Raw genomic sequence first — 17,791 nt, 5'->3', positions numbered from 1 at the left:
TAGACCTACATCCACTCCCCAAGCAACCTGCTTGAGCTTTTTCACTATTCTTGAATTTCCTTACAAGAATAATCCTTGCACAAACTTGACAATCCCCTTATCAATTTTCACACCCTTTCTCAAACTGGAGAGAGACTTTCCATCCCTCAAACCTGAGAGAACCTTTCCTCTTCTCTCTAACCAGAGAGAACTTTTCTTGATGAAGATAACAACAATCCTATAAGCCTTGATGTGTAGTGATCTTAATTGATTTGTGGCTAATAGGAATTCTTAATATTTTGCCTCACTAAATCTGGGAATTTTAGACAAGAAGGCTATAAAGAGAGTTTTTCAGAAATTTCAGAGATTTTCAAAAGTCAAAGCATAATGAATCTTGTTCATAATCTTTTCAAATGAGAAACTCATGTCTATTTATAGAAATCTTAGGTTGGCCTAAAAGGTTTGAAAATAAATTTGAAAACCAAAATATAACAATAAAAAATTAACCCAAATTCAAACACTTAACAGTAAAAAACTGCCATTATAAGTCGACTAAAGTGTTGATAAGTCGACTAACCAGAGAGATTTTAATTTTGAGCAAACATGCTAATCGATCGACTGCTACAGTGACCAGTCAACTGACCATAAAAGCAAAATCATCAATATACATTAAAATGGGTAAACATACTAATCGGTTGACTGCTACAGTGATACTAGTCCACTGACCAGAAAAGCAAAATCAGCAATATACACTAAAATGGGCATAACTTCTTACTACGACATCCGAATTGTGTGATTTTAGATGCGTTGGATGCGTATTTCAAATATCTACGTGATGAATCTAAAATCATTCCAATACAATGCTCTTATAACTTTATAGAGAATTTCAAAGTTAATATATCACTGAAACATGTTACTTTTACTATAGAAAATCTAAGTTTTCATTAGTTCTTTTGTAAGTCGACTAGGGGTATCATTAGTCAAATAGGGGACTTAGAACTTATAAACTAAGTCATGGTTTGTGTGTGCGTGTGCATCAAGGCTTTTATCAATCTAAGATAAAGTAAAAGTTACAATATGAAGTCCATTTCTCTTCAGCCTTGATTGATCAACTTGAATGATGTAGCAAGATATATCTTTCGACACTGCAATAACCAAGTTAGCCAAACACACAATATATTTGTATCATCAAAATATACCTGATCAACAGGGGGGTGTTGACGTGCATAATAAAGGAATTATAATACATGTTGTGAAAGGCAAGCATTCACGGACTGAGGGTAGATGCTGAACTATGAAGCAAATACTTGGATTCTCCGGTTTCCTTGACAAAGGAACTAAAAGACTTATGACTTGTAAAAGAAATTAGAGTTGGTGATTTTTTCTGTCTTAATCTATGATTGTACATGTACTTTATGTTGGGGATTCGAAACAATCAATCGAACCCTTGCCCTTCTGGACCTTGTGTTGAAAGTAGGAAAGTAGGATTCGAAACAATCAATCGAACCCTTGCCCTTCTGGACCTTGTGTTGAAAGTAGGAAAGTAGGAATAAAACCACAAATAAAGATCTAACTTGCAAAAAACAGTAAAGGAGATGAACACACAGATTTAACGAAGTTCGGTAACGTGCCTACATCCTCGGGAGCCACACCACACAATCTCTTTATTAATTGAAGAAGAAAATACAACCTCTTATATAAGGAATTAATCTCTCTGAGATTCTCTCTCTCTTTGCAGTCAAAAAGCTCTCTTTTTGATGTAGTACAAACCCTAAAATCGTTTGGGGTATATATAGAATCCTGGTTGAAACAGAATCCCAAAAGGAACAGGAAACTGCCAAATATACTCGCGGTCGACCGGCCCAGTCGACCGATCAGATTCCAGAGAGTTTGGCGGTCGACCGGAGGGTTTTGGCGGTCGACCGCGACCTGATCCAGGCTCTCCCAGCCCCCTGTGCACGTTCGCGGTCGACCGACCCGGTCGATCACCGATTTGTCTGCGTGTTTTTCTGATCTTTTGATTCCAGCTTTTATCTCGAACTTTGGGTCTACACCTTAGACTAACAATCTCCCACTTGGAGACCAAAGTGTCTGCAATGAGTTCCCCCGAACTCTCCTCTTCTTAGCATGTATCTTTTCCCCGAAAAAAAATTCTTCCTTCAATCAACAATATCCCGGCGATCTCGTCGATCCTCGTAGTGTGGCTCCACCTTCGTCTTCTACTCGTGAAGGCCAACTGAAGTTGCGCACAACTCCAGTTTCTCAATGGTGACTGCCTTCGTCAACATGTCCGCCGGATTTTGACTCCCCAAAATCTTCATTAAATGCAACTTTCCGTCTTCAACTAGCGAGCGTATAAAATGGTATTTGATGTCGATGTGCTTCGTTCTGGCATGATATACTGGATTCTTGGCAAGATGTATAGCGCTCTGGCTATAACAGTAAAGAACTCCTCTCTCTTGCTTAAGATCCAACTCTTCCAAGCACCCGTTCAACCAGATCATCTCCTTGCTTGCTTCAGTCACCGCGACATACTCAGCCTCGGTTGTAGACAAAGTCACAATCTTCTGCAGACGTGAGACCCAGCTCACTGCTGTCGACGCTAAGGTATAAACATACCCCGTGGTGCTTCGTCTCGTATCATGATCACCGACGAAGTCTGCATCCACGTATCCCTGCAACACCAATTCCTTCCTCCTGAAACATAGTGGCTTGTTCGTTGTTCCCCTCAAGTACCGCATTATCCACTTCACGGCCTCCCAATGCTGCTTTCCTGGATTGCTTGCAAATCTGATCACAACTCCCACTGCATGGGCGATGTCCGGCCTCGTGCAAACCATCTCGTACATGAGACTCCCAATGGCCGAAGAATATGGCACCCTGCTCATATGCTCTCTATCTGCAACTGTCTTAGGCGATTACTCCTCAGATAGCTTGAACTGACTTCCAAGGGGTGTGCTAACAACTTTAGCATTCTGCATGTTGAACCTCTGAAGTACCTTCTCAATGTATTCAGCTTGGCTCAATCTTAATGTCCTTTCAGCTTCATCCCTACTGATTCGCATCCCTAGAATCTGCTTCGCTGCACCCAGATCCTTCATTACAAATTCCTTTGCTAGTTGTCTCTTCAAACTGTTTATCTCTTCTAAACACGGTCCTGCTACCAACGTGTCATCAACATATAATAACAAAATAATGAAGCTGGACTCGAACCTTTTGAAATAACAGTAATGATCCGAATTGCATCTTCTGTAGCCATTGTTCTGCATGAAGTTATCAAACTTCTTATACCACTGTCTCGGAGCCTGTTTCAAACCATATAAGCTCTTCTTGAGCTTGCACACCATCTCTTCCTTTCCTTCTTCAATGAAGCCAACAGGCTGCTTCATGTAGATTTCTTCATCCAAGTCACCATGAAGAAAGGCAGTCTTCACATCTAACTGCTCAAGGAAGAGGTCTTCTGCAGCTACCAAACTCAACACCACTCTGATGGTTGTGAGTTTCACAACAGGGGAAAATATCTCCGTGTAGTCCACTCCTTCCCGCTGTTGAAACCCTTTCACTACTAATCTGGCCTTGAATCTCTTGCTTCCATCACTCTCCTGCTTGACCCGGTAGACCCATTTGTTGTGCAAGGCTTTCTTCTGCGCAGGTAGCTGGGCTAACTCCCATGTCTCATTAGTGAGTAGAGAATCCATCTCCTCCTGCATCGCATGCTCCCACTGCTGAGATTCACTCACTTGCACTGCCTCTTCATAACACTCCGGCTCTCCGCTATCTGTTAAGAGTAGATAATCAAGTGACGAGAGGTATTTAGGATTTGGTTTGGGTACCCTGGATGACCTCCTAAGCTCCACGTCCTGGGTAGTAGCTTCTGCACCTGTAGTCTCCTCCGTTCAACGGTCAGAACTGACATCGTCGCCCCAATCTGGAAGTTCCTCCAAATCCATGTACTCGGATCCACCTGTATCCGTAGTGCTGCTCCCACTGCTTTGGCTATCCTTGACATTGTCCCTGTCCTTGTACATCACTTCCTCATTGAATATCACATCCCGGCTCCTGATGATCTTCCTGTTCTTCTCATCCCAAAGGTGATACCCGAACTTATCAATGACGTATCCAATGAATGTGCACTTCTGTGACTTAGCTTCTAGCTTGTCCCTAACATGGTCACTGATATGAACATAAGCCACGCAACCAAATACCCGCAAGTGTGAGAGATTTATCTTCTTTCCACTCCAAACCTCCTCTTGAATCCCAAAATCTAATGGAACTGATGGCCCGTGATTAATAAGGTATGCTGCCGTATGCACTGCATCCACCCAAAATATCTTAGGCAGACCTGCATGTAATCGCATGCTCCGCGCACGCTCTGTCAAGGTCATGTTCATCCTCTCTGCAATGCCGTTCTGCTGCGGCGTCCCTGGAGTAGTCCTCTCTAAACGAATCCCATTCGTAGCACAGAACCTCTTGAACTCCTCCAGCTCGTATTCTCCACCATTATCTGATCTTAAGCACTTCACCTTCAGATCTGTCTCGTTCTCGACCATGGCCTTCCACTTCTTGAAGATTTCGAACACCTCTGACTTGTGCTTCATGAAGTAAACCCACACCTTCCTCGAGTGATCGTTGATAAAGGTGACATAGTATCTCGAACCGCCAAAGGAAGACACACTGGCTGGGCCCCATACATCTGTATGAATCAACTCTAGCTTCTGAGCCTTAGGTGGCCTTCCACCCTTCTGGAAACTAACCCTCTTCTGCTTCCCAAAGATGCGGTCTTCACAAACTCCGACTTCCACGGCGTCGATCCCGGTTAGCTTTCCTTGTGAATGTAGAATTTTTATCCCCTTCTCACTCATGTGTCCCAGCCTGTTGGGCCACAGATTTGTACTCTCCTTGCCAGCTGCAATTGCGAGGGTGTCACTCGCATGTGAAGTGAGGTAGAGAGTTCCCGTTTTATTGCCTCGGGCAACAACCATAGTACCATTGGAGATTCTCCACGAATCCCCGGTGAATGTCGAAACGTAGCCTTCTGCTCCAAGCTGTCCCACCGAAACAAGATTCCTCTTCATCTTCGGCACGTGTCTCACGTTCTTCAAATTCTACTTAGAGCCCTTTATCTGTATCTGAACGTTGCCCTTTCCAACAATATTGCAAGGTTCATTGTCCCCCAAGTATACTTTACCAAAGTCCCATGTTACATAGTTCTGAAGTAGTTTCCTATTAGCAGTGGCGTGGAAAGAAGCTCCTGAGTCGATGACCCAAGAATCAGAATCGCTGTCCATAGCAAGGATCAAGGCATCCTGCACGATATGAGCCTCCTGCTCACCCGCATCCTTCTTTGGTGCTTTACAGACCGAAGACATATGGCCCTCCTGGCCGCAGTTCCAACATTTCCCTTTGATAGACCTAACCTTCGAGTTCGGCCTCTTCTTCACTGATTTCGACCGATTCCTGTTCTGGTTCCCTTTCTTCTGGCTTCTGCCTCTCTGATCGAAATTTAGGGCTGAACCTGAACCTTCTGATTCAGACGATTTCCTTCTAACCTCCTCGGATAGAATCATGCTAACAACCTCATTCAGCTTCAACTTCTCTTTCCCCGCCGAATTGCTGATTGCCGTCACACAACCTACCCAACTATCCGGCAACTGTGATAGTAGTAGAAGGGCCTGCACTTCGTCATCGAATGTGTTGTCCACGGAGATGAGTTGATCAACAATCGTGTTGAACTCGCTGAGGTGCATCGTGAAGGACTGTCCTTCTGTCATCTTGAGGTTGAAAAGAGTTTTGACTAGATGCACCTTGTTTGCTGCCGACGGTTTCTCGTACATCTTCGCGAGTGCTTCCATAAGCCCCACCGTCGTCTTCTCCTTCAGAATATTGTGGGCTACTGATTTGACGAGTGACAACCGGATTTTCCCTAGAGCCTTCCTATCCAGTACCTCCTAATCACCATCTGACTCCTCTTTCTTCTTTCCCTTTTCCTTGCCCATCAGCGGGCGATACAAGTCCTTCTGGTACAGATAGTCCTCCATCTGCGACTTCCAGTAGACGAAATCTGATCCATCGAACTTCTCAATCTTTGATTTGTTTTCCTCTGCCATGGCTTTCACACAAATTGCTGAACGAAGCTCTAATACCAGTTGTTAGGGATTCGAAACAATCAATCAAACCCTTGCCCTTCCGGACCTTGTGTTGAAAGTAGGAAAGTAGGAATAAAACCACAAATAAAGATCTAACTTGCAAAAAACAGTAAAGGAGATGAACACACAGATTTAACGAGGTTCGGCAACGTGCCTACGTCCTCGGGAGCCACACCACACAATCTTTCTATTAATTGAAGAAGAAAATACAAGCTCTCAAACAAGGGGTTAATCTCTCTGAGATTCTCTCTCTCTCTTTGCAGTCAAAAAACTCCTTTTTTGATGTTGTACAAACCCTAAAATCGTTTGGGGTATATATAGAATCCTGGTTGAAACAGATTCCTAAACAGATCAGGATCGCGGTCGACCGACCCGGTCGACCGCCGATCTGTCTGCGTGTTTTTCTGATCTTTTGATTCCAGCTTTTGTCTCGAACTTTGGGTCTACACCTTAGACTAACAATTTAAAGTTGAAGGTATATAGCATTAGCAAAATCTTTAATATTTTCCGCTTAAAGAGTTTATTACTCTACGCGAAATTTTTGGAGGGTTGCTTCTCGGAGGAATGAGCTGGAATTACATGACCCCATGCTTCTTTTTATCCCCCAATTCGCTTAGCCCAAGCCCCTTTCTTTTTATAATTTCCTTAGCCACGTTTCCGACAGAAGCATGGAGCTTTTTATTTCTTTACATCATCAAGAACATCTTGTTGTGAAGGAAAAAAAAACTGACAGTGCAATTAGAAGCGTGAGTAACTGAAAGTGCTAGAATGTTAAGGTATTTACCTGAGTTGCTAACTGTTTCTAAAAACAATTATAAGCAAAACATAGAATTTCAAAAAGAAGAGCCTTAACATAAACATCTGGTCTCGGAATACGATCAATCACAAAGACTACGTCAACTGTCAAGCATGGATCGTCTGCGGTGCTGAAGGGCTTCAACAGACAGCAATCCTTCAGCATGAACCACATCTTAAGTTCTGGGATTTTGATGGAAATGCCTCAGACCTAACTAGGAACAGTAACATTTAATAAATGAGTTAATAAAGAAAATTTATAGACCAAAATTAATTATGCAAAAATGTAACTATAGAAACATATATAATCTCGTTAACTGCTAATAACAAATAAGTTGAATCTGTTGGATAGCAGTATTCCTAATCTATTTTGGTAACATGAGGTTATTAGAATTCCTAATCTATTTTGGTAATATGAGGTTATTAGGATTCCTAATTTGTTTTGTTTTTGGTTTTATGATTCATACTCTGTTTTGGTTTTAGTTTTTCTATATATATATGGAGATTAGAATCAATCATAAAAATAGAGGAGAGTTGTAATCAGAGATTAGAGAGACTTTTGAGCATTGTGAGAGGGGGATATTGTGAGCAAGTTGAGAGCTTTGGTTGAAGGTTAATTTGTGAGTTTTGTGAGATTGTAACCTTTTGTACTCTCTTTGATTTAGTGGAATCTCCGCATCTTCTCCCCGTGGACGTAGGTAATTTGCCGAACCACGTAAAATTGATTGTCTCGTTATTTGTGTGATTTGTAATAGCTTATTTAGGTTTCCTCGACAGGTCAATCTTAGAACGGATGAGAGAAAGAGATGATATCCCACTTTGTTGAGATATTTTGCTTAAGGTTCTTATTTTCTTGGTGAAACGAGAATTCCTATTGCGACCTGACTCTCTTGTTGTGCTGCCGAAGTGCTGCCAAAATTTTCGTTACGCGCAACAAGTGGTATCAGAGCCTAAATTTTAGATCTAGGGTTTTAGAATTAGGTGGGGGAAGATTCTTGTGTGAAGCTTGGTTCTTGGAGTTCTAGGCTTTGGTGGAGATAGCATTAGGAGTTACTGTTGGAGATTTCGCTTTCCTCGTGTGGACAAGAGATCTATTTGGAATCCGATCTAGGGTTCAGTTGGATAATTCTTAATTTCTATCAAAGTTTGATTCTTGAATCCGATCTAGGGTTCAGTTGGATAATTCTTAATTTCTATCAAAGTTTGATTCTTTCTCTACAACTTGGAGTTAGTTTGCATAATTCTTAATTTCTATCAAAGTTTGATTCTTTCTCTACAACTTGGAGTTAGTTTGCAATAGGAGAAGAATGTGAAAACAGCAAGTCGATGGCGAGTACAGTTCAAGTTGATTTTCAGAACATCAAAATTAGTATGGTGAAGTATGACGGTAAAATTAACTTTTGTTTGTGGATGAGCGACGTACAGGATGCGTTCAATGCTCAGAACTTAGAGGAGACCATCATGGTCCACGAGAGACCGTCAAAGTATAAAGAGACGATATGGGAAAAGATGAATAGGAATGATTGTGAGGTAATCAGATCCTGTTTGGAACAGGAGCTGAAGTATGATATGATTGGGGTGACGTCTGCGATAAAGATGTGGGAAATTCTCAACAATAAGTACCTTACGAAGAGTGTTGAGAACATGTTGCACTTCCTGCATAGGTTATTCAGATTCCAGATGTCTAGAGACACCTTGCTTGCTGCTCATGTGAACAACTATACGAAGTTGTTGTCAGACTTGGCGAATGTTGATGAGAAGATTTTGGATGAGTACAAGGCTATTATCTTATTGGGCTCCTTACCGGATGAGGAGTATGACACATTTGTGCTCACTTTGTTAAAAGAAAGATGTTCAATCAGCTATAGTGAAGTTACTAATGCATTGACGAATTATGATTTGAGGAGGAAGGATAAGGAGACTTCCCGTGCTAGTACTTCAGGCGAGGCCTTGTCGCCGAGAGGTAGAAGTCCATATCCGAAAGGTGATAATAAAGTAAGGTCAAAGTCAAAAGATCGTCACCAGCTAGGAAAGAACCAATGTGCATTCTGCAAGGAGCAGGGACATTAAAAAAAAGATTATCCAAAGATCAAAGAGAAGGATAATAGCAAAAAAAAGAACCCGAAGGCCAATGAGGTGAACGTTGCGAAAGGCAATGATTCCGATGATTCGAGCTTTTCTCTAGTGATTACTCCGGAGGTGAACCACTTGGATGCATCAGATTTGATGCATGATTCTAGCACTACCTATCATGTGACCCCTAGGAGAGACTGGTTTGCATCTTTTGAGAAGCTCGATGGGGGAGTTGTAGTCATGGGAAATGATCAGTCCTGTGGTATTTGTGGGATGGTACCATGTGGATTCGGATGCACGATGGAGTAGTCCGTGAATTGAAGGAGGTGAGATTCGTTCCTCAGCTGAAGAAGAATCTTATCTCAGTTGGAGCTTTGGAGGCAAAGGGATTCAAGATGACCTTTGAGGACGCTGTAGCAAAGGTTACTAAGGGATCTTTGGTGGCGATGAAGGGAGTCCGCAGTTAAAACTTGTATTATCTAAAGGGAGGCATGGAGATTGGCCAGGTTGCTTCGGCTATTTCAGAGGCGGATATGAGCAGGCTTTGGCATTACAGGTTAGGGCACATAGGAGAGAAGTCACTGCAAACTTTGTGCAAGCAGAGACTATTGAAGGGAGCCAAGAGTGATAAAGTGGATTTCTGTGAGCACTGTGTTCTTGGCAAGAAGACGAAGGTGAAGTTCGGGATGGCCATTCATAGGACGAGGGGCATCCTGGACTACGTGCACACAGATGTTTGGGGTCCCACCAAGATTGCATCACTTGGTGGTCGACATTAGTTCGTCACGTTCGTTGATAACTATTCTAGGCGATGTTGGGTGTACAACATGGCAAAGAAGAGTGAAGTCCTAGATATATTCGTGGAGAGAAAGAAGAGATTGGAACTACAGACTGGGAGAATGATCAAGACGTTATGATCCGATAACGATGGTGAATATACTTCAGACCCCTTTCTACAGCTATGTCGAGACGAGGGCATAGAGAGGTACTTCACAATTAGTCATACACCATAGCAGAATAGGATGGCAGAGAGGTTAAATCGGTCTTTGTTGGAGAAGATCCGATGTTTATTGTCGCAGAGTGGTTTGGAGAAGATCTTTTGGGCTGAGGCACTTACATATACGAGCCACCTTATTAATAGGCTGCCTTCATCTGCAATTGAGAGGAAGACCCCTATGGAGATATGGTCGAAAGAGCCAGCACACGATTATGACCAACTCAAGGTATTTGGGTGCCCTGCATTTTATCATGTGAGAACAGATAAATTAGAACCTCGAGCTAGGAAGGCCATATTTATAGGATTCAAACGTGGTGTTAAGGGATACAAGCTTTAGGATCCAGTTGATAAGAAGATTATGCTGAGTAGGGACGTCACATTTGATGAGGCTTCTATCTTGAAGCTTCCCAGCTCTCATCAGGTGGAGAGAGACCCGACAAAGGAGATATCGCAGGTGGTGAAGATCGATGTAACTCCACAGTATCCAGATGGTGCAGTATCCATTAGAGTGCCGACTGAGGTGACGCCAGGTAAGAACGAAGGTGATACGGAGGATACAGATACTCATGTACCGGATCAGGGACCGACGGCTCAGGTTCAAGATTCTATTACGGTTCGGAGACAGAGGAGAGACATACGGGTGCCAGCACGGTATGCCGACACAGTTACGTATGCACTTTCGGTGGAGAGTATCGATGAGTTTGTACCTACTACTTTCAGAGAGGCCGAGCAGAGTTCGGAGGCTGATTCGTGGCAGGTAGCTATACAGGAGGAGATGGAGTCTCTTCACAAGAATGATACATGGGAGCTTGTTGAGCTTCCAAAGGGGCGGAAGGCAATTGGTTGCAAGTGGATATATACGAAGAAGGAGGGCATTGAGGGCACTCCATTGAGGTTTAAGGCTATGTTGGTTGCAAAGGCCTATGTACAGGAGGAAGGAATTGACTATAATGAGGTTTTCTCTCCGGTAGTGAAGCACTATTCGATTCGGATTTTGCTAGCTTTGGTGGCACAGTATGGTTTGGAGTTAGATCAGTTGGATGTGAAGATGATATTTCTTCATGATGATCTTGATAAAAAATATATATGACTCAACCATTAGGATTTTGAGCTGCAGGGAAAAAAAATTGGTTTGTAGATTGAAGAAATCACTATACGGTTTGAAGCAGTCTCCTCGATAGTGGTATAGGCGATTCGATGGTGTTATGATTGGTCATTCGTACACTCGGAGCCAGTTTGATCATTACGTATTTTTCATAAGTTGAAAGGAGGTGCGTATATCTATTTGTTATTTTATGTCGATGACATGTTGGTTGCCTCTATTACCAGATCTGCTATAGATGAGTTGAAGACACAACTTTCAAAGGAGTTTGAGATGAAGGATTTAGGTAAAACGAAACGCATTTTAGGGATGGAGATCGGTAGAGATAAGAAGAAGGGCAGAATTTGTTTGACACGAGTGGCTTATTTGAAGAAGGTTCTACAACGATTTCATGTTAGCATGGATACGAAGCCAGTTAGTGTACCATTGGGAGCCCATTTGAAGCTTTCAACTGATCTTTCACCAAAGATAGTTGAAGATCGAGAGTTGATGTCAAAGACTCCATATGCGAGCACAGTTGGGAGCTTGATGTATGCGATGGTATGTACGAGGTCGGATTTATCACAGGCGGTGAGCATGGTTTCGAGATACATACATGATCTAGGAGTAGGTCATTGGGACGCCATGAGATGGATTTTAAGATACATTCGAGATACGCTCAATGTTGGTTTAGTTTATGAGCGGGACACTACAGGTGGGCAGTTATGCTTCATTGATTCAGATTATACCAGGGATTTGGATAAACGCCGGTCTACTATGGGGTATGTGTTCACTTTGACTCGTGCACCGGTATGTTGGAGATGTACCTTACAGTCGACGGTGGTTTTGTCTACGACGGAGGCAGAGTATATGGCAGTTACGAAGGCTGTGAAGGAGCCTATTTGGCTTCGAGGACTTTTGAAGGAACTTGGTATATCGCAGCGGTCCGTCACTATTTATTGTGATACCATGAGTACTATCTATTTGGTGAATAATCAGATTTTTCATGTGAGGACGAAGCACATTGACGTTCGTTATCACTTTGTTCGGGATGTTCTTGAATATGGCGATGTGAAGATTATGAAAGTCCACAAGAAGGATAATCTGACGGATATGCTCACAAAGGTGGTTCCGAGCAACAAGTTTGATCATTGTCGAAACTTGTTGTACATTCGTGATTGTTCAGCCCGTTAGCGGCCATTCGGATGAATTACGGACGGCTCGATCCCTTGGGAGAGAGGGTACGTAGGCAACCACATTGGTGCAACCGAATTTGGTGAGTCGATGCATTGGTGCTCATGTTGGTGTTGGCTCAGTTTTGAGAATACTTCGCCGAGATGGATAATTGTTGGATAGCAGTATTCCTAATCTATTTTGGTAACATGAGATTATTAGGATTCCTAATCTATTTTGGTAATATGAGGTTATTAGGATTCGTAATTTGTTTTATTTTTGGTTTTAGGATTCCTAGTCTGTTTTGGTTTTAGTTTTTCTATATATATGGAGATTAGAATCAATCATAAAAATAGAGGAGGGTTGTAAACAGAGATTAGAGAGACTTTTGAGTATTGTGAGAGGGAGATATTGTGAGTAAGTTGAGAGCTTTGGTTGAGGGTTAGTTTGTGAGTTTTGTGAGATTGTAACCCTTTTGTACTCTCCTTGATTTAGTGAAATCTCCCCATCCTCTCCCCGTGGATGTAGGCAATTTGCCGAACCACGTAAAATTGATTGTCTCGCTATTTGTGTGATTTGTAATAGCTTATTTAGGTTCCCTCGACAGGTCAGTCCTAGAACTGATGAGAGGAAGAGCTGATATCCCACTTTGTTGAGATATTTTGAACTGATGAGAGGAAGAGCTGATATCCCACTTTGTTGAGATATTTTGCTTAAGGTTCTTGTTTCCTTGGCGAAACGAGAATTCCTATTGCGACCTGACTCTCTTGTTGTGCTGTCAAAATTTCCGCTGCGCGCAACAGAATCCATGTGCAAGAAGTGAATTTTCTAAAGAAGTAAAAAAAAAAGTTCCACGATCTCGATTAGTCTAATTCTGGTATACAAGCCATAGTAGCAGCCATAGCAAGCAAACAGTTCCCAGGACATCTCACGAGACAAACAAGCTAGCATTTATGGCTATTTGCACCATCGATCGTCCCAAAACAAGGAACACTTCAATTTATTAAATAGGTTTAGATATAGGAATCCAAGCGTATATGGATACATTCTCAAGACATGGTGACCAACTAGAGTATTAATGCACCAAGTTAATCCGCACCGAAGCTCAAGAAACTGAATCCTACTTCTGAAACATAGTACATCCCGAAAACGGGAAGTGTTCTCAGGGGGCGAAGAGAAAATTTTCAATAAATTAGCGGGGACGGAAAGTTTTCTACATTTACTACCTTCTGATGGACCAAAGTCTAATATAAAGTAACATTATATCTTTTTTATCAGCTCCACTTGGATCTGAGATCAATTATTTAAAGTAATCTGCTCTGCAGAAATCAGATTGTTTTATAAATCTTATAAACTGAATTCATGGATATTCTACTTTACATGGTAAATGAGAGGGAGGAAAGGAGAATGAATAATAGAAAAAGAAAAACGAAAATTATGCTATTGCAGTCATGATATACTATATAACTCCCTGACCACACTCAGTAGTCTCACAAAGGTTTAATTAAATCACTTTTACTCTCTTAAAACTCATCAAAAGTTCGCTTGATATCAATGATCCTAACAGGGGAGAGTGGAACTACTGGTTTTAATTGGGTGTAATATGAAAATCATTAATGTATCTATAGTTAAAAAGGAATTCTGCTTGTGGACTTTGTTTTGATGAAGCACAAGTTTTGACATGTGTTCCCCGTTGGTCAACTATCCTTCTTTAATAGTGAGCGGGGGCTGTGTTTTTAACTAATTGGTTATTGATCAATTCTAATATATAACCCAAATTTTGAAAATTTCCCCTGCAGGTAGATGCATCAATACAATAAACAGTTGACTTGATGTTAGTCTGTACGGTCTTAATCCCCCTCAAAACAAGCACTAAGATCTGAACTCTCGTTTAAGCTAGTCCGAACGTTACAAACAATTATTTATTAGTACTATATTCCGAAGTTTACAATACCCTGTAGTTAAGGATAAAAAATAGGGGTTTTTATCTTTTACCCCAAAGTTTTACCCCAACATATTTAAAAACCCACCAACTTTTATGAACACTTATAAACCCAATATACCCCCAAACCACTTATTTTTAAACTCAATCCGTACAATACCCTCAATCCTTATACTATATTTTCCCAATAAATACAAAATTCCAAAATTAACATTCTTCCCCAAATAAACCTCTCTCTCTCCTTTTTCCTTTCATTCGTTTCACAAAGTGAAAATCTAGGAGCGACCAACATGAATTCTTTCAGAATCTCATCTCCCACACTCCTTAGACTCCCTCCCAGTGCAAAATACCCTTCGGCTTTATCATGCATCGAGGCGGAGCTCAGGCAGTGGTGGCGAAAGAGGGGGTACGTGGGAATGGGTCAGTCTCTAACATGCGCTCGGTCAAGTGACGAGCATGAATTCTTTAGAGTTGTTCAAGATGAAGATTTGGAGATAGTGACGTCTTTTCTCTCCACAGAGCCCCAAATGCTCCAATGAACCAGTGCTTCGACCGCATCTTCGCCAAATCAAATCAGTTTTTTCTAAGAAATGTAAATGTGTGATGATGTATACAATGTGTTGTTTGATCAATTATTCATGTCGCAAGAGGTCCACTCTTAATTTTTTAGTTTTTAAAAAAGTATAGCTCTTTATACTAAAGTGTAGCATCTTATCATGAAAGTATAACTCTTTATGATCGTAGTATATCTCTTTACTGATAAAGTGTAGTTGTTATGGCATTTGAACATTCTGAAACTTAGCGGAATAAATCAAATCAGTTTTTTTAGCAATGTAAACGTGTGATGATGTATACAATGTGTTGTTTGATCAATTATTCATATCGACGAGGGGTCCACACTTAATTTTTTAGTTTTTGAAAAGTATAACTCTTTCTACTAAAGTGTAGCATCTTATCATGAAAGTATACCTCTTTATGCAAAAGTATAGCTTTTTATGACCGTAGTATAGCTCTTTACTGATAAAGTGTAGCTCTTTATGGCCTCTGAAGATTCTAAAACTTAGTGGAATAAATCAAATCAGTTTTTTTGTGAGCAATGTAAACGTGTGATGATGTATACAATGTTTTGATTGGTTAATTATTCATGTTGACGAGAGGTCCACACTCAATTTTCTAGTTTTTAAAAAAGTATAGCTCTTTATACTAAAGTGCTGAATCTTATCATGAAAGTATAGCTCTTTATGCAAAAGTATAGCTCTTATGACCGTAGTATAGCTCTTTACTGATAAAGTGTAGCTCTTTATGGCCTCTGAAGATTCTAAAACTTAGTGGAATAAATCAAATCAGTTTTTTGTGAGCAATGTAAATGTGTGATGACGTATACAATGTTTTGATTGGTTAATTATTCATGTTGACGAGAGGTCCGCACTCAATTTTCTAGTTTTTAAAAAAGTATAGCTCTTTATACTAAAGTGTTGAATGTTATCATGAAAGTATAGCTCTTTATGCAAAAGTATAGCTCTTATGACCGTAGTATAGCTCTTTACTGATAAAGTGTAGCTCTTTGTGCCCTCTGAAAATTCTGAAACTTAGCAGAATAAATCAAATCAGTTTTTTGTGAGCAATATAAATGTGTGATGATGTATACAATGTGTTGTTTGATTAATTATTCATGTCGACGAAAGGTCCACTCTCAATTTTTCATTTTTTATGAAAAATATAGCTCTTTATACTAAAGTGTAGCACATTATCATAAAAACATAGTTCTTTATGCAAAAGTATAGCTCTTTATGACCGTAGTATAGCTCTTTACTGATAAAGTATAGCTCTTTGTAGTCTCTAGAAATTCTAAAACTTAGCGGAATAAATCAAATCAGTTTTTTGTGAGCAATGTAAACGTGTGATGATCTATACAATGTGTTGTTTGATCAATTATTCATGTCGACGAGAGGTCCACTCTCAATTTTCTATTTTTTAGAAAAGTATAGCTCTTTATACTAAAGTGTAGCACCTTATCATAAAAGTATAACTCTTTATGCAAAAGTATATCTCTTTATAATCTTAGTATAGCTCTTTATGGTCTCTGAAAATTCTAAAACTTAGTAGAATCAAATTAGTTTTTTTTCCTGAGCAATGTAAACGAGTTGTGATGTATACAATGTGTTGTTTGATCAACCATTCATGTCGACTAGAGGTTCACTCTCAATTTTTTTATTTTTGGAAAGTATAGCGCTTTATTTTTCACATAAACAGCTATACATTTCTCATAAAAAAGCTAATATTTTGTCCATAAAGAGCTACGTTTTTCATTAAAGAGCTATACTTCTCATACATGGAGCTACAATATATCATAAGAGCTATAATGTATCATAAAGGGTTATAGCCCTTTCAAAACAACATATAACTCGTTATGAATTCCATATCATTCATAAACTCCATTGGCGATTGACGACTTGCTATATAATCTTTATAAATGATACAAATCGATCAAAAAACTTCTTAAAGCATTTAGTCAAATATGTAATATGCATCAAATAAACTCTATTTAATACATATAATCCTTTTAAATATTACAAATCAACTAAAAATCTTTTGAAGCACTTTATCAAACACACAATATATAAAAAACACTGTCTATACATTTTTGCATTTCAAGCCTTAAATGTAAAGTCTAATTCAATCCAACATAAAAGTAATCTTGTGACTGTAGGCAAATATGGTGAAGCTGATCTTTAAGCGAGGACCTCATTGAATGGTTAAAGTCAATATAGAGGAGGACCTCATTGAATGGTTAAAGTCAATATAGAGGATGGGGAAGATTTGGTCTGAGCAGTTGGTAGTTGAGGATGAGCTTGGAGTGTTTGAGCTTGTTGGCCAAAGAATGGAGGGAAAGTTGGTGGACTTGATGTTGCGTACAAGTTTCATGGTGAAGTCTTTTATGGAGGAAGTGGAAGAGTCGTAGGAGGAAGAACGTAAAGCTCAATCAGGAGGAGGAAAGGGATTCAATGTGTAAGTTAGGGGGCAGAAGAGGAGATCGGTGATTAATGGGATGGTGAAAAGTTGTTTGGAAGGGAGCAGAGAGTTGAAGAGAGAATGAAGAAGAGGGTAATATTGAGATATTGAGTTTTTAATATGCATATAATGTATACTTATACGTATTATAAAGACTTGGGTTTAAAAATAAGTGATCTTTGTATTTTTGGGTTTAAGTGGCATTTATAAGTACATGGGTTTAAAAATAAGTTAGAGTAAAACTTTGGGGTAAAAGACAAAAAACCCTAAAAAATAAACACGTCCTAAATATTTTGAGAAAAGAACACTCTCATCTGTCTTTGTCCTTGGATTCCTTCAGAATCTCTAACAATCACCGCCGCTTTGTTCCACTTCCCTTCATTCTCACTGAGGTCCTTCCAAGAAACAAGAATATGGCGATCACAAAAAGCACGACGGGAACAGTGACCTCTTCCAACCACCTACGGCGGTAGGAGGCCTATTGAAACTTCTCCGTCGTGATCTAAGGTTTCTACTAGTGTGGATTTCTACGGTTTCAAGGTTGAGAGAGAGAGAGAGAGAGGGGGGGTGTTTTCAGAGAGAGAAACAAAGTG

This window comes from Asparagus officinalis, chromosome 3, assembly GCF_001876935.1.
Source record: "Asparagus officinalis chromosome 3, Aspof.V1, whole genome shotgun sequence".
NCBI classification, from domain to species: domain Eukaryota; kingdom Viridiplantae; phylum Streptophyta; class Magnoliopsida; order Asparagales; family Asparagaceae; genus Asparagus; species Asparagus officinalis.
Note: the sequence above shows the minus strand (reverse complement) of the source record.